This window comes from Ailuropoda melanoleuca, chromosome 12 (genome assembly GCF_002007445.2).
Source record: "Ailuropoda melanoleuca isolate Jingjing chromosome 12, ASM200744v2, whole genome shotgun sequence".
Lineage (NCBI taxonomy): Eukaryota > Metazoa > Chordata > Mammalia > Carnivora > Ursidae > Ailuropoda > Ailuropoda melanoleuca.
The window spans coordinates 28204771-28230962 of NC_048229.1; the positions used below are offsets into that span (position 1 = coordinate 28204771).

At 41.8% G+C, this 26192-nt stretch overlaps 1 non-coding gene across 16 annotated transcripts in view; it reads left to right on the top strand.

Annotated features, from left to right (window-relative positions):
* LOC100483040 overlaps positions 1-26192 on the top strand; it is a 71287-nt gene that overhangs the window by 41598 nt on the left and 3497 nt on the right. For 2 of the 16 annotated variants that reach the window (XR_004619149.1, XR_004619151.1), the window contains one exon: positions 4646-4720. This is a non-coding gene — a transcript (zinc finger protein 345). Of the gene's footprint in view, positions 1-3281; positions 3406-4645; positions 4721-7739; positions 7865-8352; positions 8449-13299; positions 13384-19362; positions 21229-21256; positions 21433-26192 lie in introns of those variants that run through there. The other 14 variants (XR_004619136.1, XR_004619150.1, XR_004619138.1 and 11 more) reach the window with 13 other exon arrangements.

Sequence of the window (26192 nt, forward strand, 5' to 3'; positions counted from 1 at the left end):
GGAGTCCGTCAGGGGTGGGGTCTTTCTGGCTCAGGGCAGTCCCTGTTGCTTGAGGGGGTAGTTTCCGTTCCCTTCAGGGGATGCTTTGCCCTCAGGGTCTTCCTCTGGAGCCAAGAGACAAGTTGGAAAGAACCCAGCTAGAAAGTCCAAGGTCAAAATTGAGGCAGCCATGGTCATCTTTCTTGCCTTTGGATTTTGTCAGCCGTGAGGTGCGGAACTAGGTCTGGGACCAGTTGAGCCAAGTGTTCTTGCCCCCTCGGGTCCTGGTGACAAAGTAATTACCACAGGCAATGGAACAAACACATCCTTCACCTGCCACAGTTAAGATCTATGTGTGTGTGTGTGTGTGTGTGTGTGTGTATGTGTATGCATGCGTGTGGTGAGAACACTTAAGATAGCCTCTTCTAGCAAACTGGAAGTGTACAGTACACTCGTATTAACTACAGTCACCGTGCTGTAATCAAACATTTGGCGTTCATGGATCCTGCATAATGAACCTTTTTACCATTTGACCAACATCAACATTCCCCTCATCCTCAGCCCCTGGGAACAAACATGCTAATTTTTTATAATTCTGCCTTTTTTTAGATTCTGCATATATGTGATTTCATACAGTATCTATTTTTCTGTGTGTGGCTTATTTAACTTAACAAAATGTCCTCTAGGATTATTCTGTTGCTGCAAGTGGAAAGATTTCCTTCTTTTTGGAGGCTGATACATGGACCAAGAATAAATTAGATGAGGTGCCTCTACCAGGAAGAGAGCTAATACCATAGATGAACTATTTATTTTATTTTTTTCGGACTTTATTTATTTGAGAGAGAGAGAGCAGGAGTGGAGTTAGAGGCAGAGAGAGAGGAAGAGGGAGAAGTAGACTCCCTGCTGAGCAGAGCGGGATGTGGGGCTCAATCCCAGGACCCTGAGACCATGACCCCAGCGGTAGGCAGATGCCTAAACGACTGGGCCACCCAGGTGCCTGTCCCCCCCACCCCCCCAGAGATGAACCTTGTGTAAGGAGCTGCCTGCCTCGTGTGGAAAACATTTGTTTGACAAACATTTGCTCTTTCCTTTTTCCTGGGAAGGTACTTCCTCCTTTCTGCAATTCTAAATCCCTAGCCCCTTCTCGAGTCACAAGGGCATGTAAGCATCAATCGCTTTTCTTTCAGTCGCCTGTCTTTGAGTCCCATATTGTTGCAGGGTTCTTGTCTCAGGAGTCAAGGAATGAATCTCGTGGACTCAAGAGGGTGAAGTGAAAGCTGATTAAGGGAAGGTGAGAACAGAAAGAGAAAGCTCTGTAGAGTGAGACGGGTCCTGAATGGGTTATCACTGAAGGCTTTTATGGGTTGGTCTTTTATTGAAAACTGGCCAGGGAACTGAAATCTTTTTAAAGTCTCTACTGCTGATAGCACCGTGATTACTTCTTTTTTGAATATATCATCTCTGACTTTTAAGACCAATGAGATGGTCTGGTTATGTTCCCTTAACTCTGGTTTCTTTCACCTCAGTATCTCTCCACATCTGGGATTTCTGTGAGCCTGGTCATGTAGCCCCCTACCTATCTCTTCCTACCTCGCCCCACCTGTCCCTTACTCAGTATCTTTGAGGTTCCCATATTAAGAAATTTCTTTTTTCTCTTGTGAACCTGTCTTGTGCCTAATTATTAGAAGGACAAAGAATTGTGGGGCGCCTGGGTGGCTCAGTCAGTTAAGCATCTGCCTTTGGCTCAGGTCATGATCTCAGGGTCCTGGGATCGAGCCCTGCGTTGGGCTCCCTGCTCTGTGGGGAGTCTGCTTGTCCCTCTCCCTCTGCCACTCCCCCTGCTTGTGTTCTCTCTCTCTCTCTCTGATAAATAAATAAACAAAATCTTCAAAAAAAAAGACAAAAAGTTGAGAACAGATGAAGAAAAATGTTTTCCTCTCCTACACATTCATTACGTTGGCAAAAAATGACCTCCTGCTTCAAAGCCAAAACAGAATGCCAAGGCAGAGTTTGGAATAAAGAGCAACAGTATCTTCCTTGCTCTGAGAGGCAAAGGAGGCCACAGCAGGTCAGGGCCTTCAGAACTGCAAGCCCACCCGGAGGAAGGGTCAGGGGGTTTGATAGGGAAATACAGTGATGTGGGAAATAAAGGCAGAAGAAAAATTATTAAATTTCCTTAATACTTGCAGCCCACTGACAAGTCTTTGAGGCAGGCAGAGTGACATTCCTCTAGGGACTCAACTGCCTGGATGTTAACACTTCATTAAGGGCAAAAAGGCCATCTTAGCCCGACCCCCAGGATCCTGTAAGTCTACTTTAACTTATAAAAATTCCTTTGGAAACTTCTTTATCTCTAAAGTTGTTGGCAATCATCCCCCAAGTCGATGTCCCACCAATAAACGTCTAAAGGGTCTCATTGCATAAGGGACATGTGGGGCTGGGTAGGGAGAGCTAGGTTGGGGGCTCCATAATCACGCTCACAGAAATTCCAGAAATGCTCAGGCACAAGGAAACCAGGGATAAGGAAATAACCCAGCCCACCCTGTCTTGGGTATCAGAGGTGGGCTCCTTTTATGGCTGTCACATTGTGACCAACAAGGAATAACCAGACGTCAAAGAAGTAAGCCGTGAAAGATGTTATCACCAGTCCTCACTCAAACCGAGACTTCATAAGAATGTTAAGGCCACAAGCTCCCTGGTCAGGTCTAAATAAAAGACTATCAGTCAAGGCCCACACTGGCAACCCTATCGGGACCCTCTCACTCTTGAGAGCTTTGTCTCTATCCTTGCTTAAGAAAACTCTTATCGCTTCATGCTCACTCTCCTTTCTCCTGGGGATTTATTACTTGACTCCCTGAGACAAGAAGCTCGCTCTCCCACTTCAACAGGATCTAGCTGGTTTCGACCAGAGCTGTGTGTGTGCTACCAGCCTTGTTTATCCCGTTTTCAGTGTGGTACCAGATTCCTTAAAAAGAAAAAAAAAAAAGGCTAAGGAAGCGAGTTTTCCCAAAAGAGAAAAAAGGTTACTTAAAAGGTTACTTGGTTTAATATCATGCCTCACGGGTAGTTTTAATGCAGCCATTTTTGATTTTGTTCAAATTGATGCTCTTAAGTGGTTTCAATTTCAGTCACGAGGAGAACCATAGTAAGACTACCTCGTATTTTGCAGTGAGAAACCACTGAATATTTTCTAGAACGGCTAAATTTCAGTGAAAGTACTGAGGAATTAGAATTCTCATTTACACTCCTGATGTGGGAAACAAAGGCAAAAGAAAAAAATTAAATTTCCTTACTGCCAACAGCCTGTGGACAAGTCCTTGAAACAGGAAGAGTGATCTTCCTCCGGGAGCTCAGCTGCCTTGATGTTAATACTTTGCTGAGGGCAAAAGGCAATCTAACGATAACATCCCAACCTCCCAGGATCCTGTGAGTCTATGTTAACACATAAAAATTCCTTTGGAAACTTCCTTTACCTCTACCTCCCAAGATGTATTATTAACAATTATCCCCCAAGCATATGGCCCCCTGATATACATCTGACGTGTCTAATGATTGAGAGTTTACTGCAGTAATAAATGAACTTTGCCTAAAAAGAGCTAGCCCTGGCAACATCCTGGAAGCCTTGTTCCCAAAATACTTGGGAGCTTGTGCAGTCCTTCTTCCCCTCCCAACTTGAACGTATGTAATCAGTCACCCGTTGCACCCCCAGTGCAGCTCTGTCTCCCCACGAGTCCTGTCCCCACGCTTTAATAAGCACCACCTTTTTGCACCATAGATGTCTCAAGAATTCTTTCTTGGCCATTGGCTCCAAACCCCAACATTCTACATCAATGGGAATTTGAAAAGTACATTCAATTTGGAAAATTATTTGGTGGTGACTTATGAAAATAAACATTCCTACTGAAAGGGAACATTTTGTCACCACAAAATACCTCTCTTTGGCCAAGGCTTATTTTAAAGAAACAAAGGAAAAGTTCTGAAACCCAGCAGAAGTTGTCTTTTGCAAGACAAATTTGCATTTATTAAGGGAAAGCTCTATTCGTAAGGGTGTCTCCCTCTGTGTAGCAGAAAGAGGGAGAAAGTGTAAATCTCCAGAAACTGTGATCAATGGAGAAGGCATGAATTTAAATCAGAGTAACAATCATAGCTTTTGTTACTGTTTTATCCCTGGTCACTTCCCCAAATGCTTCCCAATAGGATCCTATGTGGAATTTCAAAAACGATCCAGAGCAGCCCCCCCTCCCCAGAGTTTGTCAGTCAGTGAGGGGGAAACAACAGTGATGTTTTCATTAAATGCTCCAGGAGATTCTAGGTGAAGCCAGGGTTAAGCAGGCTTAACCATGACTAGAAGACAGCTGAGTGCAGGCTTACCTCAAGGAGAGGTAACACGGGTGCTGCCACGGGAATCTGGAAACATCAGGTCCATGCAGCACACTTTTCTTATGTGGTAGCAGAATTTGTGTGAGTCTGTGGGAGGGGAGGCCCCCTGAAAGCAGAGAAGGAAAAGTCAGGGATTGGTAGGAGATCAGAGTTTCTGAATAGCTCCAAGACACAAATGACTAGGAAGTTGGACATTTTCTGCATTTCAAAGTCCTACCTGCAGTCCAGCTGTTTACCTGTGAAGAGGCTCTGTTGGGGGCATTAAAGGCATTTTCTCCTGCTGCAGCTGTGATTTCTCCTGGAATACTTCTGAGCAAGAAGTCCGCAGGACGAGATGAAAGAAGAAATGGCCAGTTCTCGGGTAAGCCTGGCGTCCGAGTTCTGAGGCCCTGTCGTCTTTTTCTCGAGAAATTCCTTACATTTAGAAATTGTTAATATTGATTTTTTTTCCTAGTTCTGATGTTTCTGCTCTATGTTGACGCCCAATTTTTTTTTTTTTTTAAAGATTTTTATTTATTTAACACAGATAGAGACAGCCAGCGAGAGAGGGAACACAAGCAGGGGGAGTGGGAGAGGAAGAAGCAGGCTCATAGTGGAGGAGCCTGATGTGGGGCTCGATCCCATAACGCCGGGATCACGCCCCGAGCCTAAGGCAGACGCTTAACCGCTGTGCCACCCAGGCGCCCCTGACGCCCAATTTTTAAACCCTTTCAGACATGATACTCAAATTGGTCTTTAGAACCCTTCTCCCCTATCCGCCAGAGCCTTCTATACCTTCTCTCCAACCGGGCTTAGAGTAGGTCATCAAAGGTTGTCACTTTGAATGAAAGACCTGCCTGCCAGTATTGTAAATAGTCCCTTGGTGACAGATCCTTGGGAAGGTGTTGAGTTAAAGATTGCTATTGCTGAAGGGGTCTGGTCCTGGGATATTCAGTGATGGAAAATGGTCTTATTTAGGCCCCATCTGGAAGCCTTATCAGCTCTGTGTAGACCAGGAGTAAGAAAATGCACAGATAAACAGTAGATATGAAAAGATATGATATCCAGAATCACTTGGAATATTCTCTGAAAATCAAAGGGGGGGTTCATGTTCCTTAGAATGTGTCTAAAATATACTAAGTAGTACCAGACAAGGAAAGTATATGTCATGATTGAAGTTTGTATAAATTGACCGTATTCTCATAATCTAGTTGACATTCTCATTTACTGTTTAGGCCACAAGGATGTGGTTCCTAATGGGGTGTCTCTTGATCAGATGGGGCCCCCACATTAGGGCAGTGATTAGGTGGAAGCTGGTGGCAGGGGAAGTGAGAGAACTCACCTGAGGCAGAACAGAGGCGCTAGACGTTCATTGACTGCACAGCGAGGGAGCGGCGGACAGGACTGCAGAGGGTCTGTCTGCAGGAGGCTGCGGCTGTTACTAAAGGGGGAAGATGCGGGGAGATGGAATCTTCCCCTTTTGGGGAACTGAACCTGGTTGTAAGTAGCCCATTGGTTCGTTAGGGCCTACGGATAATTGGAGGTGGGTCACCTGATGGGCCTTTCGTGTTCAGCCAGGGGGTCACTGCCCCTTTCAGCGTTCCGTTGCTCAAGCCTGTTTGCCTAAAAGCAGCCTCTACGAAGAACAGACTGTTGCAGGGTTCTTGTCTGGTGGCGGGATGGAAGAATGAATCTCAGGGACACAAAAGGGTGAAGTGATTATCAAGTGAAGTTGAGAGCAGAGAGAAGCATCATCATCCACAAAGTGATTTATAAGCGTCATGTCATTGAAAGTGGTTCTTGAGTTAATCACCGTGACAGTTTTCTGCTCTATCACTTTTCATGTGTATATAACTACTTCCTAAATATAGGGATGGGTGCATGAAATGTGAAAAGATTAGGTTGGTTTTGCGTGGATATCTTTTTGTTTCTGTCATTTTTGTCACCTGCTGTGAACATTGGTTTAGAGTCCTCTCTCTATATTGACCTACGTGTCCTTTTCTATTGACTCTAGAACCCATAACCTGGGTTACAACCTGATGCCTTGAATGTTCTGGATGTTCTGGATGTTTGACAAAATATCCACAAAAAATAGAATAATGAGTTTACTCTCTTCGATTATTATTTTTTTATTAATTTATGAAAAAATTAGAGTAAACCCATTTACTCTCTTCGACTATTATTTTTTTATTAATTTATGAAAACCTGTTATATCTCCTAACTGTGAAATGCTCAGAAAGGTTTGTTGCCTTTCTTGCTATTCTAGAACCTAGAACCAATTCCTATAAAACCCATTCAGTTCCAAGTCCTCCAAGAATTCTTCCTTTCTGAGCTCTACCTCTTTGTTATTCATAAATGCGTTCCTTCCCATAGGCTAAAGCCTTGTTAGAAATGCCAGAATTCTTGAACAGAAACTGCATTTTCATGAGATCTCCAATGCACTGTTGTGAAATTCTAATCACATTAAAATTTGATGAGTATGTTTGTAACCCACCAACACTTCCATGTAAGAAATAGACACAACTTATACTGTATGTTATAAACAGAGAACTCAATAATGTGAATGCCTGTGTTGATGCCTTCAGTTTACAAATTCTCTTGGAGAAACACACAGTATTGATACTGGTTTCGTGGATCATATGCCATCCTCTTACCTCGAAGTTAAACAGTACATGAGAGCATATTACTGTGTTAAAAATTATCTTAACTGCGGACAGCAGGAAACTCGCCTAAGGTGAACCAGTTCTCCTCGTATAACTCCGTTACCATGAGTTCACTCCTTGGTGAGTCACAGCAACTACACCTAGGTGGTCTTGTCACACAAAGGACACTTGATTTGTAGGAAATAAAATTACAGGGGATAACTTCCAAAACAGAGACTCACAGATCAAGGGGAAATGATTTCCTTTTATTTCGGGTTAGGGTGGATCTTTAGAAAAGGGGAGCTTGTCACCTCATGTAGAGCTCAGCATAAAGTTGCACACGGACCTTAACAAAACACTTCATACATTCGGTAACTGAGGTTTGTGCTGCTCCGTGGGTGGAGAATATTAGCCTTATATTGAGGTAAAGGTAACTAGATCACTCCATGGGATACATCCGGGTCCCTCTGCCTCAAACTGGGCTAGCCCAAGCACTTCCCATGGGCGGTCATTACATTTCATTGGATAGATCTGTTTTCCCCCGCTGGAGACTCTGCCCACTGGGTGTTTTGGCTGAAGTAAAGGATAAGGTGGACAGAAGAAGTGAATAAAATGTGGGATCGAATTTGGGGTGTACAGTCGGGTAAGCAGTGAAGGTCAGATGTTGGGGTCTAGCTGGTGACACTAACTCCCTCTTGATCTTAGGGACCATTGTGAACTCTGTTGATGGCCACTTGGTGACTGTGGTGTTTCTTGCAGGGATTGCTGACATTCGGGGACGTGGCCATAGAATTCTCCCAGGAGGAGTGGCGATGCCTGAGCCACACACAGCGGGAACTGTACAGGGACGTGATGCGAGAACTACGGACACCTCCTGTTCTTGGGTGAGGATGACTCCTTCCAGATTTCCCAAGCCCCACTCGGGGTTTCCTCCTTCCTTTCAAGACTGTCTCTTGGATGATTCCTCTTGGCACAGTGGAATTCAGGTCACTGCACTAAGGAACAAAACTAAGGATTTGTAGATGGAGACACAAATCTTCCTGATGTTTCCTTTTCAGCTTTAGCTTCTGCTTCCTTCGGGTCACATCATTTCTGTCGATTAGTGGTAGTTCTGAACCTGGCGTGGCGTGGAGCGGTACTGCCTGCATTTAAACTCCAAGTTTTATGCCACCTTATTGTGTCAGTAGAACTTGGAAGTGCAGGTTAGGAAGTGAGTGTTTGAAACTCCTGCATGTTCTCTAGGGGCTGTTGGTGAACAGTGTTGGGGAAATCATCTTCTAGAATTCTACAATGTCCTCTCTTCCCTACTGAGCCCAGTAGTGTCTTGCAAGAATCCGCAGCCATACTTATATTCCCTTTCTCTATTAAACAGGTCTCATTGTGTCCAAGCCTGATTTGGTCTCCTTTTTGGAGCAGAGGAAGGAACCATGGGATGAGAAGAGAAACAAGACAGCAGGCTTTGATCCAGGTAGGTGGGAATGAATGAAGTCGATGACAGAGGGACGTCCAAGTCTGAAGGAGGAGGAAGATAGACCTTAAAATGGGGTTCCAGTAGCTCTGCTGGGATGAAAATCAGTTGGAAACGCCCAGGTGTATTTCTCCATCTCTCACAGAGGGACGTCTGTTCGCCAACATTGTCATGGTTTCATATTCTCGTATAAGAGTGATAGAAATCATGATGGAGTAAGTCTTCAGGGAATCATTTACAGTGAAGTAAGATAGAGAGCTGTGCCTGGCGGCTTCGTCAGTTACGCATCCGTCTCTCCATTTCGCTCAGATCATGATCTTAGGGTCTTGGGAAGGAACCCCACGTTGGGCTCAATGCTCAGCAGAGGCTGCTAGGAATTCTCTCTCTCCCTCTCCCTCTGGCCCTCCTCTGCTATGCTCTCACACGCTCTTTCTCTAAAGAAATGGATAAAGCTTCTAAAAAAATATAATGAACATAATGTAAGGTAGAGAAACATTTTGATTTTTAAATAGATCTGCCAGGGGGCTCCCGGGTGGCTCAGTCAGTTACGCATTGACTCTTGGTGTCAGCTCTGGTGGTGATCTCAGTGTCAGGAGGTGGAGTGTGATGGGGGTTCCCTCTCCCTCTGCCGTGCCCCGCCCCTGCTCAGTCACACTCGCTTGCTCTCAATTTTTTTTTTCTCTCTCAAATTAGTAAAAAATCTTTAAAAAATCAATAGATTGGCCAGATGCTGATTAAGGAGAATGCACTGGCAATTCATTAAAATCTGGATGTATTTTCATAGTAGCAGAAGTTAATAGAAGTTCAGAACATTAGCTATGCCATTGAAATGGAGAGATTTTCACAGACATCTGAAGAAAGTATAGCAAACTTTTCTGTAAAGGGTGTAAAATTAGTGTAAATCCACTTTTACTCAACAATTAACTTCAGTTTGAAAAGCATGAAAAGCACAACTCACAGATCATTATCTCAGAGGAACAAGAATGGTTCTTGAATGCTAGTAATGGGTATTTTGAACAAGAATCATACATTGATATTGCAGTGGTTTCTTTATTTTTTTATTTTTTATTTTTTTAAAAGATTTTATTTATTTATTTGACAGAGAGAGAGACAGCCAGAGAGAGAGGGAACACAAGCAGGGGGAGTGGGAGAGGAAGAAGCAGGCTCATAGCAGAGGAGCCTGACGTGGGGCTCGATCCCATAACGCCGGGATCACACCCTGAGCCGAAGGCAGACGCTTAACGACTGAGCCACCCAGGCGCCCCTGCAGTGGTTTCTTTAGAGCGCATTTGAAATTAATATGTTTTAATTAGTAACACTGAATGGATTTTAATGTGTTAACACTTATCTGGAAAGAACTGTTACCCTACACAAACCGTAGCCTGCCCCAAATACGTCAACATTGTACATAAAGAGACAGAAACACAAAGTACACTTGGCCCTTGAACTACATGGGTTTGAGCTGTGTGGGTCTACTTACAGTGAGATTGAATTATAGTACAGTTCTGTAAATGTATTCTCTCTTCCTTCTGATTTTCCTAACATTTTCTTTTTTGAGCTTCCTTTATTATAGGAATATCATATATAACCTACAAAATATATGAATTGACTGGGTACTTTTTTTATGAGAGAGAATAAGAAGGGGGAGCAGGAGGGGGAGAAGCAGGCTTCCCACTGAGCAGGGAGCCCGATGTGGGGCTCGATCCCAGGACCCTGAGATCATGACCTGAGCCGAAGGTAGGTAGTTTACTGACTGAGCCACCCAGGTTCCCTAACTGACTGTTTTTGGTAAGGTTTCTTGTCAACAGTAGGCTCTTGAAATTAAATATTAGGGAGTCAACCTTATATATGGATTTCTAACTGCATGGGGTTGGGTACTTTGAACCCCTGTTTTATTCAAGAGTCAGGAGTCACCTGTATCTGTTAAAGCAGTGGGGTGATATCACTAATAGTCTTTTTTGCCTGTGGTCTTTAACCTCAAATTATTTGAGATGATTTTCCCCATGTTTAGGTAATACACATTTTCCTCCTTGTTTTAACTGCTAGAGGAGTATGATGTTTCTGAGAGGAATGGTATAGATATTTTTTTATGAGCGTGTGGCTAAACAATTTCCTGAGACTGCTACCTTGGAATGCGATGCCCCAGTTCTTGGCCCTTCTCTCTACCTGCACTCAGTCTTGACTTCTTCCTGTTGTCCCTCAAGGCATATTATGGACATCCTCCAGGATCTATGAGTAGTAAACTTTATTTCACGTCCCTTGTTTTCTTTAATTGAACCATGACTCATCATCCAGTCCCCAGGGATCCTACTTAACAACTGCTAATTGACCAAAGTCGGTACTTAGGTATTTACAAGGCATATCTACAGAATTTTCGTTTGCTATTTATAAAATTTTACCCTATATTTTTCATTGCTTGTTCTTGTGAGTATACAGAACACAGTGTTTTATGGTTTTGATATGCACAGAATGCAAAATGTTATATTAAGCTAAAGATATATTTTGGAATAAAAGAATAATTAGGAAGAAGTATGTATGGGTTTGTGTGTGTACCTGTATCTTCAGAAGTTTAGGGAATATTGGAGCAAAGAAGGTTATTTCCGAATTTCAAAATTCATGATTTCCTAGTAAACAAAAATGGTATATATTCATAATGGGAATAATTTTCTCTACATTGTGTTGAATTTATTTCTTCTAAATCTCATGTACGTTGGCTTGAAAATCTCCCCATGCAAATTGTGTCTTGTCTGCCTCCCTATTTCTCAGGTACGATCTACTCCGTTTTCATTGTTCCAATGTTGCTTATATGTTTTACTCAGGGATTTTTTTTTTTTTTAAAGATTTTATTTATTTATTCAACAGAGATAGAGACAGCCAGTGAGAGAGGGAACACAAGCAGGGGGAGTGGGAGAGGAAGAAGCAGGCTCATAGCAGAGGAGCCTGATGTGAGGGCTCGATCCCATAACGCCGGGATCACGCCCTGAGCCGAAGGCAGACACTCAACCGCTGTGCCACCCAGGTGCCCCTACTCAGGGATTTTAAGAAGAGTTTGTGTGAAATAACATGGTGTTTAAAAATTCATCCGAATATGGGAGCAATTCCTCACTGAGCATATTGAATTCCATATAGTTTAATTGCTCCATTTCACTTCTTCCTTCTCAAGCGGAGAAGAGCAATAAGTAAGATTTCTTTACTTACTGTTCTTTTCCCTTCTTGGAAGTGACATCATCCACGGTAGTCTCTTTATTCTAACAGTTTGATTAGGTGAAAAGTTGAAGACTTCATAATTCATGGGTTGTTTTAACTTTCATTTGAAGGGACCAAGCATGGGACACTGCTCAGGGCTTAGTAGATGTTCTAAACCTAGGAAGAAAACAATATTGTCTTGGGAGTGATGATGCAGCCCAAGGTGAGATGAAACATATTTAGGCTAAAGAATTGGTATGAATTCTTCATGTGGGGAGAGGACACCTCTCCAAGGCTGCACCATTGACTAAATGTAGAAAGATAAATTTTACTTGTTTTCCTTCCAAATCCCCTCCAGTGTTTCCATGTCCTCCTCTCCTTTATAATGTGAGGCCTCGCCACTGTCCTCCTTTCCTGTGTTGTGGAGACTGCATTGTCCTTGCTTTCTGCCTCCCACACAAGCTGCACAGGCCCTTGTAGGTTCTTAGGAGTAGCTTTAAAATTTTTAATTGAATGGGAAATGGTTGGTAACTGGATCATTTGAGACCATATGTACGATGTAAATACTATACCACCACCATGTCCTTGGTAGGAAGGAAGACACCGTCGATGGGCCACAGGATTACTTCAGGCACTTGGTACTCAGAGTTGTGAGGACAGATAAAACATGATAATGGTCTCCTTCGAGAGGGAGATAAAGCTTACTAAAAGCAAATATGGACAGTTTTAAGAGATTGTATTAATTTATTTGAGAAAGGGAGAGAGAGTGAGCGCAGGAGCAGAAGGCGGGGCAGAGGCAGAGGGAGAAGCAGACTCGCCCTGAGCCTGAGATCATGACCTGAGCTGAGGGCATGTGCCCAGCTGACTGAGACACCCAGGTGCCCCTGGACAGCTCTTATAATGTGGGGGAAGGAACTGGTAAGGAGCTCCCTTTGGTCATTTCAAGGTCTTAAGAAGCTTCTGGTGATGAACAAATACGACAGAGTTGGGGACTTGGGAACTGTGCTAGCTTTTTGGGATTCAGGGACATCAGATCCTTGCCTCATGATTTCATGAATTCCCTGGTGGTCCTGAGGGCCAGGTGCTCTTGGATGACAGAGATGACTGTACCTTTCCAGGTGCAGACGCGTGGGAGTGGGTGGAGAGAGGATATTGGATGATTAACATTGTGGGCGTAGATTCAAGATGTCATTCGACAGTCGATATTGAAGATGAAGAAGGCTTTTGGATACGAACAGGCAGAAGCAGCAGGCATGTGCTGGGGTTGCACGAAACACTGGTGTCCCAGGTGTATGACCACGACACTGGTCTGATTCACTGTACATGGTTGACATTCTAGGGATGCTGACCGACAGCTGGCAGGGCACCCTCCCTCGCTTCCGCTCAGCCCGTTGATGAATCTAGCCATGTGCTCTGGACCGTGTGCAAGGCACGGGCTACCTGAGGAGCAGGTCACCAGCCACGAGCATGGCTGCTTCGGAAAGCCCACCCAGTTTTTAGTCCTAATGTCCCTATGCTGTTTCACAGCCCATGCTGTTCTTCATACCCATCCTGATCCGAGGGGAAAGAGGGTTTTTATCAGTTGTAGAAACTGATAAATTTGGGTAGTATATTATGTTCACATTTCACAGTCGTTCAGTTGAAGGATAATAATTCATTTTTCAGTGCCTGTTACTTTGTGGGAAGATACACCATGAAAAAGTTGATGGATGCTTACAGAAAAGACGTGTGTTTTGTGTTAGCTCCACGGTGAGTAGGTCGATGCTCAGGTCTTATAAAATGGCTCAGACACCCTGGAGTGTACCCTGATTTTTCCATGTCTTCCCTCTGGTATTGTTTACCTACAGGCATCATGTGTATCCTTGTTCTCTCGTGGCCCCAAGATACCTGCCCCACCACCAGGCATCAAACCATGTTCCTTGTGGAAAAGAAGGCAGTGTACATCTGATAGGACTCAGAGAATTTGATTTAAAGCCTTTCTGTGTTCATTCAGGGAAAGCCGTCCTCCCCACGGCACTGCTCCCTCCGTGTCATTGAGCAGAACTCCCTCATATGGGCCGATTTAAGTAGCGATGGGTAAGTGTAGCACAGGTGGCCATACAAGATACTTGTGAATGGCTCTTGTTCTCTGATCGGTTTCAAAGCATGTGACAGAAAGGCAATCACACATTGCACTGAAACTAGCTCTTACATAAAGGTGCTGAAATGTAGCCTATCCTTCCGTTAATGCATGGGGCGTTTATTTGGCATCCAAATGGAGTACTAATTAAGAGCTCCTTAAACGTGCGTGCGGTATTTATGGTCTAACGGTAAAAGTCATCAAGTACAGTTTCATACTGAGAACGCGATATTCAGTGCCATTATAGTATAACATGTATTAATGCCTTGTATGCATTTCATAACTTCATAAAATATTTAAGTAAATTCCAATTCACTTGAATTTGGATGGCTTTCATTCTGGAATGTGAACAGAAGTGTATTTGGGGTGATCCCATGAAGATCTAGGGAAGGTATTGAGAGAAGGGAGAGATGGAAGGACTCTTAGCACAAGATAGACTGTGTGAGAGTCTAGTTCATTTATGAATAAAAAAAATACGTGTTGTGTAGGTTGTGTGTGTTTGTCACAACACTAGCATGACTACGAACATAGACAGTTTCTAGAGTGACTTATCTGTGGGTAAGTCATGGATGACCTGTGACTTAGTTACTACAAAGGTGGTCAAATTTCGCCTGTGTCAGAATCACCAGAACAGTAGCAAGTGTCGGGTTGCGGGGTCTATCACCAAGTTCCCATGTGAGTAGTTCTGGGGTGCAGTCTCCCAAATTTCCTTTCTTATACTTTTGTCTGGGGCCTGTCTATAGAACCCACTTTGAGAACCGGTGTCTGGGCACACAAGTATGCTTATGTTCTTCGTAAGGAGAGTAGCCTGTACAGAGAGCAGTCAGTTGCACAAGTCTGCAGTCCTGCTTCTCCAGGTGGAACATGGACTCATGTGCGTGCTGGACATTTCCTGTGTTTTTACCTTGGACACCTGACCTCTGTGTCTGGTTCTTAGTAGTCAAGCAGAATGCCACTCAAGCTCTGTGTCTGTGGTTTGAGCTGAAAATTTCACTTTGAAGTCTCAGTTCAGAGGGGCTGTTCAGTGTGAAGACTTCTGGGTGAACCACTGAGTGTCAAAGAGGAAAGAGAATCCAAGCACAGGTCAGTTTCTGGAAGGGCATTTGACCTTTGTGCATCATTGTTCATACGTAGGGTATCCAGATTCAAACCCTGACTCTACCGATATTGAGTGGATCAGTAAACCTTCTTTGAACTAAATCCTTTCTGTTCGTAAAAGGGTAATAATATTCGCACTAACCCATAGAATCAAGAAGTTTAAATACTCTACAGTAGGTAAAGCATCAAGAACATGGGACGTACATTGTACATACTATGTAAAGGAACATGTCAGGCTTTAGTGACTATTCTGGATTTTACCTTTTATGAGAAAGGAAGCCCATAAGTCATGTTTCATGCTGAATCCTTTCTATTTGTGAATATTGAACCTTGGAAAATAACCTAATAGCCTGTGTGCATTTGAAAATTGGGCTGATTTGTCTGGGCCAAATATTTGTGGGAATACTGCAGAATTTCTCACACTTGTATCTGTACCTTTTCCTTTACTTAATTGGAATGTAAGCAAGTTTGAGAGTTTTTTTTTCCCCCTTAAAGATTTGTTTATTTGTGAGAGAGAGAGAGAGCACAAGCAGGAGGGGCAGAGGGGGAAGAAGAGAGAATCCAAAGCGACTCTGTGCTCAGCATGGAGCCCAAGGCAGTGCTTGATCTTAGGACGCTGAGATGAGGGCCTGAGCAGAAACCAAGAGTCTGGGAAATTAACCAGCTGCACCACACAGAAGCCCCAAGTTTGCAAGGTTTTATTCCCAGTCATCTGATTGTAGCCTCCAGATGTAGCCTCTAAAATGACTATTTGTCATTCTTTCTGGAGGAATCCTAGGGATTATGACAGCTTCTGGTTTAAAATATTTGCAATAATTTCAATGTCAACTTAATTTCTACGTTCACAGAGGGCCAGACCTGTGTCTGTTGAAAACTGTGGGCCCCTGAGTGTTTGCCAAGCCAATGCTTGCAAGTCCAGTGGGACCAGAGGTTATGTTCAAAGGTTTGCAGGACTAACGGCCATTCTCTTTTGGTGGGCAGTACCATAGGCAAGACTCTGTGACTGTCTGGGTTCGTGGTTCAAATTTCTGGTCATGAAGAATAAGAGGTTATACTCAATACTTGGGCAATGCTGATGGCTTGGGTTTCTCCTCAACTAGGAGTAAAAGATAGGCTGTAGGATTGCCCAGGGTCTTTGTTCAGGTTTCCTGATGGGGCGTAAGTGTAGGCTATGTTCAGCAGTGGAATATGCTCAGCAGTGGGAAGTGACTTCCAACTTGCATACCTGTCCAGACAGGGCCATAGAATGGCCTTCATGCTCTGGTTCAATTTGTTGGCTGGAGATCCAAGTCAGGCACAGCTCCTGGCAGACCTCCTTGACTAGGTGGGTCCATCTCAACTCTACAAGTGGACAGAGTCACAGGGTTCTCCGATTGGGTGTCACCACAAGGTGGAAGACAGTCTGGTCTGGCAGTCTTCAAAGACCTGAGCACTGGTTGCCTTAAGCCTTACCCACCGTCTCCATGTCTATATGATCCACAGTGGTCCAGCTCTGCAGATTCCCCCAGGGATCCCATGAAGTCAGACCTAAGTGGGCCACCAGGGTAATGGCCTGCCATTTGAGGAATGTTGGAGGCCCACTTTGGGCTCTTCACTTCTTGATGGAGGATTCATAGTTCTCTGGGTTCCCTCATGGTGGGACACTGTGCTGGCCCACTGTGTGGTCATAGTGAAACTGCTCCTCTTAACTTTCTCATGCTGTCCTGGTTGATCACTGTGGTGGTCCAGGCTTTGCTTCAGCCTCACCCGTGAGTCCTGAGAATTGCCCGGTGATGTCTTATGTGAGTAGTTGCTGGTTGAGTTTATTATGAGAAGTACGGAAGTGGGATCTACCTATGTGACTGTCTTGATGATGTCAGCCCTCTGTGATGAACATTTTAATGTCTCCCGGGGGGAAAAATCAATGTTTTGCTATATACAAGTATGTATATGTATATACATTTATGTATGTGTATAAAAATGCACACACACAGATTGTGTTACCCAGGAAGTAGAATAGAGTATACATGTAGATACTGAAAAACCACACTACTGAGAAGAATGAAAAAATCCTTTGGTGTTAAAGATTATTCATTATACTGTTCATTTTTGCCACGCTACATGGTTGATTGGTTATCACTACATGGTTTGTTTTTTGTTTTTGTTTTTCCAATTTCATCGTCATGTTTTAGTTACAGCTCTAGGAAAATTCAGTGGAATATATTCAAGCAAAGTTGAGTGTTACCAGGAACATTTGATTTATTTAGGTTTAATATTCTAATGGAGATATTGGGGTTTGGAAGTACCACATTTTTTAATATTTTTCCTCACACCCTATTTTTTTTTGTTTTTTCATGTGTTTTCCTGTATGCATTTTAAGAAAATAATTCAACATTTCATTGTTTTTTTGTGACTACTGTATACTCAGTACCATATGCTTTCGCTGTATATTACCATATGGTGTGAAAATCTAGTCACAGTGTGAAGTTACTTCCTAACTTTAATTTCAACTTGTCAGTATATGTACATTGTGATGCTTACCTTTAAACATGCATCTATTTTTAATGATTTTTTTTAAGGAAAGTCACATATGCAGATCATAGGTTAACAGCTCAGTAGGATTTCACAGACAGAGCACATATCTATAATCTCTTGAGATTAAGAAACAATATTGTTTGTCCTCAAAATTCCCCTTATGCTCCTCAGTAACTTTCCACAAAGCTCAGTGCTCCTTTAACACGTAAGGCAGTGGATTCCTGTCCTGGTTTTTGTACTTTATGTAAATGTAACCAGGCACCGGGAACTGGAATTGTTTTGTTTTGTTTTTTTAAAAGATTTTATTTATTTATGTGACAGAGCAACAGCCAGCAAGAGAGGGAACACAGAGGGGGAGTGGGAGAGGAAGAAGCAGGCTCCCAGTGGAGGAGCCCGATGTGGGACTCGATCCCAGAGTGCCGGGATCACACCCTGGGCCGAAGGCAGACGCTTATCGACTGAGCGACCCAGGCGCCCCTGGAATTGTTTTGTAATTGGCATTTATCTGTGTTACCGGGCGCTGCTGTGCACCATTCATTAGAGCTGGATGGATCCAGTTCCATTGTGTGAATATGAAATGACTGCAGCATTGTACTCTTCATAGGCAAGTGGATGCTTCTAAGGCTATGACTGTGATGACTAGTACTGGCATGTAAAATCTACAATTTGTCTTCTAGCAAAACATGTACGAATATCTGCTGCCTATGTATGTGGGAGTGAATTGTCGGTAAATATGTATTCAGCTTTAACAGATATTTCCAAACCCCATCCCACAATCTTTGTACCATTTTTCACCATTTTTCATGTGAAAAATGGGAGTTCTGGCTTATCCACATACTTTCCAAAACTTGGTAGTTTATGTCATTTTCATGTTTTCGCCTAACGACTGGGACACCCAGGCACCCCTATGCTTAGTGGTTTTTACCATTTTTAGAAATTTTCTTATATGAAGACCACAGAAATAGAATCTTTTTCTACTAACATCATTAATTGTCTTAGTTTTGCTCAGAAATGTATTAAACAACATGTTCTGTGGTTTGTGTAGAGACTGAGGTTTTCTATTGTTTAAGATTTTGTTTTTAAGTAATCTCTGTAATCAACAGGGGGATTAACCTTAAAAGTAGAGCTCAGGAGTCACACAGTACCGACTAGCCATCCAGCTGCTCAGTGCATGATGATTCCCTTATTCCCACAGCAGAATGCTTTCTCAGGGCTTGGCAGTAGCGATAATGTAATTGTCATAGAGTGTGGCTGGAATCTTGGCAAACTGATAGCTGTCTTTACCATTTTCTCCCTTTACTTCCCTGAGCTTAGGTTAAGTTCTAGAGATTTTACTGCCACACATGAGTATGGTCAACCCATTGGTCATTGTCTCTAGAGTTTAGAGTCCCACCAAGAGTGACAGCTTTTGGGTGATGAGATTTCTGTCATGATTTTGGGTGTCGACTTCTTTGGTATCTTTACAGAGTGGCCAGGGGTGTGTCCATTGTAGTACAGTGTGGGTCTTGGGTGTCTTTTAGACACTTAAGATTAGCCATCTGTACCCTGCTTGGAAGGAGCTCAAGGCAAAGCTTCCAAGTCCATGAGTTTCTCATTTTCCTCTGTATGTCACTGCCAAACGAGCAACAGAGCATCCTGAAGGAAAACCTATTATGGATAGTATTGTGGATCTCAGAGGAAAATTATACATTTGCTGTATCCAGCATTATTGTTATTCCTTCAAATCACGTCGTGAGCCCCGATCTGCACCGGCGGTTCCTTGATTTCCATCCAGTAGAGGCACAAGCAGTAGGTCAAGGCTATTCATAAGATCAACATTTCTTCCAGATCTTCACCTCAGTTCAGAGCCCCCCAAAGTACTTTTGTCATTGTGGCACTTTGGTTTCATTTGACTCAACCTCCTGCATCTTTTATGTCTACATGGCTGTTGTTAATATTCCCCGTTGACGGTTCCTGAACACCCCTGCCCTAATTCCTATGTGTTTGCCAATCCTCAGCCCTTTTACTGTGATGTGCCGTGATTCCACTACATGCAGGGTTTCCTCTTCCTGGGAAGAAATGTAAAATCCTCTCATCTTTTCAGATGCATGTAAACTGTATGCTTTTGCTTAGTTGCTTCTTCACCTCTCCCTTAGAAAGCTCACAACAGAAATTGAAGGGAAATTCTCATGGGTATTCGGATTTTTTTTACCTGTTCAAATATAAGAGCTATGGGGACCTTCACAAGAGAATGTTACAGCTCACATGATTCTTCTGTGTTGCATCCTGGGGATCATAGTCTTTAACAGTGTTTCATGATGTAAATCGAATTGATTTTCTCCCAGATCCTGGGTCAGATTAAGGAGTATTTGAAGAGGTGCTGTATACATGGGAAAATGAGGCAGGAGCCAGCCAGGGTCAACTTGAGTGATGGATACTGTTGGGATACGATTCTCTATGGGTTTATGTTTCTCTGTGTTTTATTTTTATTTTTATTTTATTTAATTATTTGAGAGAGACCACAGGAAGGGTGAGAGGCAGAGGAAGGTAGACAGGTGATTCCATGCTGAGAAGGGAGACCTATACAGGGCTCAATCCCATGATCCTAAGATCATGACATGAGCTGAAATCAAGAGTCAGACACTTAACCATCTGAGCCACCCAGCTGCTCCAGATGTTGTCATTTTTGACACTCATTCTGTTAACGTGCAGGCTCAAATTGACAGTATCCCATATGTTGAAACAGCCTTGAATTCCCGGAAGAATTCTTACTTGTTTATGTTGTCAAATGGTAAAGTGTGCTTTTGATTCAGTTGGCTGTATTTTATTGTCGACTTTGCCGGAATCTTCCTCACAGCTGGTCGCTTGTAGCCTTTCCTTGTAGCAGCTCTGCTTTGGCTTCGATAACCTGGTAGTGCTGGTGTCACAGAGAGTGTTCTCAGCAGCTCCCTTCTCTTTACCCCTTGGAAATGTTTGAGGAGATTTGAAGTAGTTTCTCATGATATATTTGTATGAATTATCCAGTGAACTCCACTGACAATGACTTTTCTTTGTTGAGCATTTTTTAAAATTATTTTTTCAATCTATTAAGTAGTTGTAGATTAGTGGAGGTTTTTAAAAATATTTCTTCAGGATGGATTCCTTGTTGGTTATACGTCTTTGATATTTTTTGGTATCTGTTTCTTGGCATCTAATTGTGTATCATTACCTCATAATTATTTTTATTTCTGTGGTATCAGTGATACTGTGCTTTCACGGCTTCCGATTTTAGTTGGTCTTCTCTTTCATTCTTACTTGATTTACTTACAGGTCTGTCATGTTTCATTTTTGTTTTTTTCTGAAAACCAAATCCATCTATTGTTGATATTTCCCTATTTTTGCTAAATTTTATTTTGTTCATTTCTGTTTTATGTTTAAATTTCCTTTCTTTCCCTGGCCAGGATGGCTCGGTCATTTAAGCTTGACTTCGGCTCAGCTCATGATCTCTGGGTCCTGGGACTGAATCCTGTGTCAGCTCCCTGCTCAGATGAGATTGTACTTGCCCTCTCCTTTGGGCCTCCTCTTGGTTATGCTCTCCCACTGTCTCTTTTGCTCTCTGAAGTAAGTCTTTTAAAAAATTCCTTCCTTCCTCTGATTTTGGGCTCATAATGGTACTTTTCCTGATTATTTGAGGAAGAGGAGAGGGATTTGTGTTACACCATGACAGTACTACGAAATTATCTATTAAGCTATGTAGTCAGTATGTTGTGTGCAAGTTATGTGTCCATGGAGGAATGAAGTCCTGATGATTCCTTCTCAGTCATCTTGCTGACACTCTGATTGATTTTATGGTTGTATGTTAGACGTCATCAGTGTATTTATCTGAAAATAGTAAGTGGAATGACTTGACTTTTCTGTTATTCAATCTTTCAGCGGTATCTTCACATGGCACCCTGAGCTTCCTGCCAGAGCCGTGCAAAGAAGCTTCATTTCAAAATGTATCAGTGGGTCGATATAAACATAGCGTCCTTGAGAAGTTACACTTAATGATAGACTGGGATCATGATCGTAAAGGATATGTCCAAATTGAGACTGCTGCCCATAATAAGAATCTCACTGCCCATAATGGTGAAAGATATAAAATATTTTGTAAAACCTTCCTTTTTAAGTCCACTCTTTCTGCAAAGCAGGGTGTTTCTGTAAGCAAAAACTCCAATCAACTATTCAAGCGTACATATTTATGGATAGAGAATGTGGAAAATCTGGAAAGTTACCTAGTCCATGCTGAAAATAATGATTTGAACATTGTTGAAAATAGGATTGGATTGACCTTTCAGTCAAATATTTCTACACTTCAGAGATTTAAAAATGAAGAAACAACTGCTAAGTGGGGTCCACTTGACAAGTGCTTCACCGAGGACTCAACCCTACAAAATTATCAGAGCATTTTTAGTGGAGACAGAATTGCTCAAGGCAGTGAATGTGAGAAAAAATTAGATCAAGGCTCAAATGTTAAGAAACATCTGAGGACTCATTTTCAAGAGAACCATTTTGAACGTATTAAGTGTGGGGAAGTATTTTATCAAAGATCCAACCTTATATATAACACTATGTATGTAAGAGAGAATCCTTATAATGGTAATGAATGTGAAAGAGATTTTAACCCATCCTCCAGTGTGGGTGATCATCAGAGAGTTCATGTGGGAAAAAACGCATTCGGATTTAATGAGCCTGGGAAGATGTCTAGTGAGTCATCAAGAATACCTATACAGAAGACAATCTGTAGTGGAGAGAAACCTTACAAAAGTAAAGAATGTGGTAAGGCCTTTAAGCAGTGCTCAACCCTTACTCAGCATCACATAATTCATACTAGAGAGAAACCTTATAAATGTAAGGAACATGGCAAGTCCCTTATCGATCAATCAGGGTTTACTCAGCATCACAGAATTCATACTGGAGAGAAACCTTACAAATGTAAAGAATGTGGGAAGGCCTTTAGTAAACATTCAGGCCTTACTCGACATCATAGAATTCATACTGGAGAGAAACCTTATAAATGTAAAGAATGTGGGAAGGCCTTTATCCAGCAATCACAACTTAATCAACATCACAAAATTCATACTGGAGAGAAACCTTACAAATGTAATGAATGTGGCAAGGCCTTTATCCAGCACTCAAACCTTATTCAACATCACAGAATTCATACTGGAGAGAAACCTTATAAATGTAAAGAATGTGGCAAGGCCTTTAGCTTTCAATCAAGCTTTACTCAACATCACAAAATTCATACTGGAGAGAAACATTACCAATGTAAAGAATGTGGTAAGGCCTTTAAGCAGCAACCAAACCTTATTCAACATCACAGAGTTCATACTAGAGAGAAACCTCACAAATGTAAGGAATGTGGCAAGGCTTTTAACTACCATGTACATCTCAGTCAACATCACAGAATCCATACTGGAGAGAAACCTTACAAATGTAAAGAATGTGGCAAGGCCTTTATCCATCATTCAAGCTTTACTCAACATCACAAAATTCATAGTGGAGAGAAACCTTACAAATGTAAAGATTGTGGCAAAGCCTTTAGCCAGCAGTCACACCTTAATACACATCACAAAATTCATACTGGAGAAAAACCGTACAAATGTAATGAATGTGGCAAGGCCTTTAGCTTTCAGTCAAGCTTCACTCAACATCACAGAATTCATACTGGTGAGAAACCTTACATATGTAAAGAGTGTGGCAAGGCCTTTGTTCAGCGCTCACACCTTACTCGACATCACAGAATCCATACTGGAGAGAAACCTTATAAATGTAAAGAATGTGGCAAGCTCTTCGTCCTCCATTCAGACCTTACTCAGCATCACAGAATTCATACTGGAGAGACACCTTACCATTGTAAGGAATGTGGCAGAGCCTTTAAGCAGCAATCAAATCTTATTCAACACCACAGAATTCATACTGGAGAGAAATCTTATAAGTGTAAAGAATGTGGCAAAGCCTTTAACCACCATGTACAACTAAGGCAACATCACAGAATCCATACTGGAGAGAAACCTTATAAATGTGCAGAATGGCAAGGCCTTTATTGATCAATCAGGCCTTTCTCAACATCACAGAATTCATACTGGAGAGAAACCTTACAAATGTAAAGAATGTGGCAAGGCTTTTAACTGGCGCTCTGCCCTTATTCCACATTACAGAATTCATACTGGAGAGAAACCTTACAAATGTAAAGAATGTGGCAAGGCCTTTGTCCAGCAATCAAGCTTTACTCAACATAATAGAATTCATACTGGAGAGAAACCTTACAAATGTAAAGAATGTGGCAAGGCTTTTATCCAGCAGTCCCACCTAATTGTACATTACAGAATTCATACTAGAGCAAGTGTTAGAAATTTTAAGACTGTGAGAGAATTTGTAAGGTTTGCTGAACCCTAACTCCACATCCGAATTCATATTGGTGTGGAACTATACATGGGTAGAGAATGTGGCAAGGCCTTTAATTAATGCTAAACCCTCGTTCCTTATCAGAATGTCTAGTGGAGGTGATTTAACAAGTGTAGAAATTTGGCAAGCCCTTTCATAGTGCTCAAGCCTCTTCCAGCATTACAGAATTCGTACTGCAGAGGAACCTTCAAAGTGTAAAGAATGCGGTAAAGCTTTTGGACTGCTCAAGCCTTACTCAGCATCACTGAGCTCATACTGAGGAAAAGTACTACAAATGGAAAGAATGTCGTGAACCTCTAGCTGGAAGTAATAACTTGCTCAAACTCATCTTTATCATACAAGAGCCAAAGTAACATGTCAAGAAAGCGGCCAAGCCTTTAAGTGCAGTTCAATCCTTACTGAGTATCCAAAAATGCAGCCTTGGTTCATACTGTACAGACGTACTGAATGAAGAAAGACTTTTTCTTCATCAGAGAGTTCAGAGAAGAAAAGTAACTTGAAGGATAAAAGTATGTAGAAGTGTATTTAATTGAACATCAAATGTCAATAAATGTCAGAATTTACAGTACAAAGCAGTATATCAGTCACTCTTCATAGATAACATCAAGAGGAATAGTACAAAGTTAGTCAGTTGGATAATGTATATGCTATTCTGCTTCAAAAGATGGAAGGGATGGATTTTTGCATGGGTGTAATTTCAGTGTGTGTGTGTTTCCATTGACCCTATATGAGATTTGTGAGTTGCGAATATCAGTGTGTTTCTGCTCTCACAACTCTACAGAAAATTCATTTATTCCTAGTGGGTGTGTGAAACTACATAGGTGATTGTTGTGTCAAGGATAAGAGATGCCCTTCTTCCTTAGTTGGGATTCATGCATATCTAATTTCCCATGGAAGATGAAGGACAATAGAACATACAATATATGAAAAAAATCTACATGGATATTCTATTTGTGGTTCTAACATTGATATAGGTCATCATGAAGTGGGTGTTCAGAACATCATTCTCTGTTTATTAAAACCAAAAAAAATCTGAATATTACAAATTAAATGTTTTACTAAGTGGTCTTTAAGGAGAGAGAGATGGCAGTGCAGTAAACTACTGATGTATCTTCATCATAGTAATCGTTAGTATGAACTGATGTGGTTGAAATGAAAACATTCTTACAGATTTCAGAGAATAGTTAACTCTTCCCTAAAATGAGAGGCAATTGGACATCAACATTTTTAAAGAATTACTAGAATCCTGAAAGTGTTTTAGTATGCAAAATTAAGCTGGTTAAGAAGTTAAAATAGACTGCTGTAAGATATCTTCTTTAAGCCTCATGGTAATGACAAAATGAAAAAATGTAGTAGATAAGAGAATTGATAGGGAGAAAATTATCCAAATATACTCTTATAGAAAATCATCAGTTCACAAAGATAGCAAATGAATAAGAAAGGGACAAATAATTCTGAACAGCCAGAAAACAAAAGAATGACAACAGTAACTCCACGTATTGATACTTGCTTGAAATATAAAAGAACTAACTTCTCCAGTCCAAAGATACAGATTGCCTGAATGGGAAGAAACCTAAGACCCAACCGTATACAGTCTTCAAGAGACTCACTTCAACCTTAAGAACACACTGAGACTTAAAGGACACGTGGAAAAAGATATTCTATGCAAATGGAATCGAAAAGAAAGCCGGATAGCTATGCTTCCATCGTCAAAATAAATAAATGTTAAGCCAGAGAGTGTAGTAAAACAGGGCAAAGGTCATTGTAAAATAAAGGGCTCACTTTGTGCAGTGTTTTTAATTACGTGGTGTTTGGCAGAATGTCAAAAAGGGTTTTCCCCCATTTTGGTTTTGGAAGTATACGATTAGTAGGGTGATGTAACTCAGTAGTACTTAACCACTTTCAAAACCAACATGATTTTCCAGAAATGGTTTTGTACCTCAAAACCAGTAGTTATTTTCAAAAACCTTTTTCTGTGTTTTGAGGGTTGGCGGGGGAAAAACCCTGGGCAGCAATTTGAGAGAGACCTGTTGCTTTCAGGTTTTGCTACGTGTAGAAAAATATAGGTGCAGTGAAAATCTTGGCAATTTAACAAGTAGCCTATAGTTTATCAAAACTAACTTGTGCAGGTAATAAATCTTTTCCACAGTATCAGTTGTCTAACATCTTGCTATTATACAATGCCTATTTTTTTCACATGTTACTTAATTTACATTGTTATCTGCTATTTAAGGTCCCTAAATAAATGACTTGTACTTTCAGGGAGGTTACCATAATGCCCTTCGGGAAGATTTCTGATAGCATTTCTGGGCAGTATTTCTTTATATAAGGCTGCAAATGATAGGCTTTGTCTGGGTCACCTTGGCCATAGTTATGATAGTGGATTTAGTTCAACCTGGGTTTTTTTCTGAAATGTACA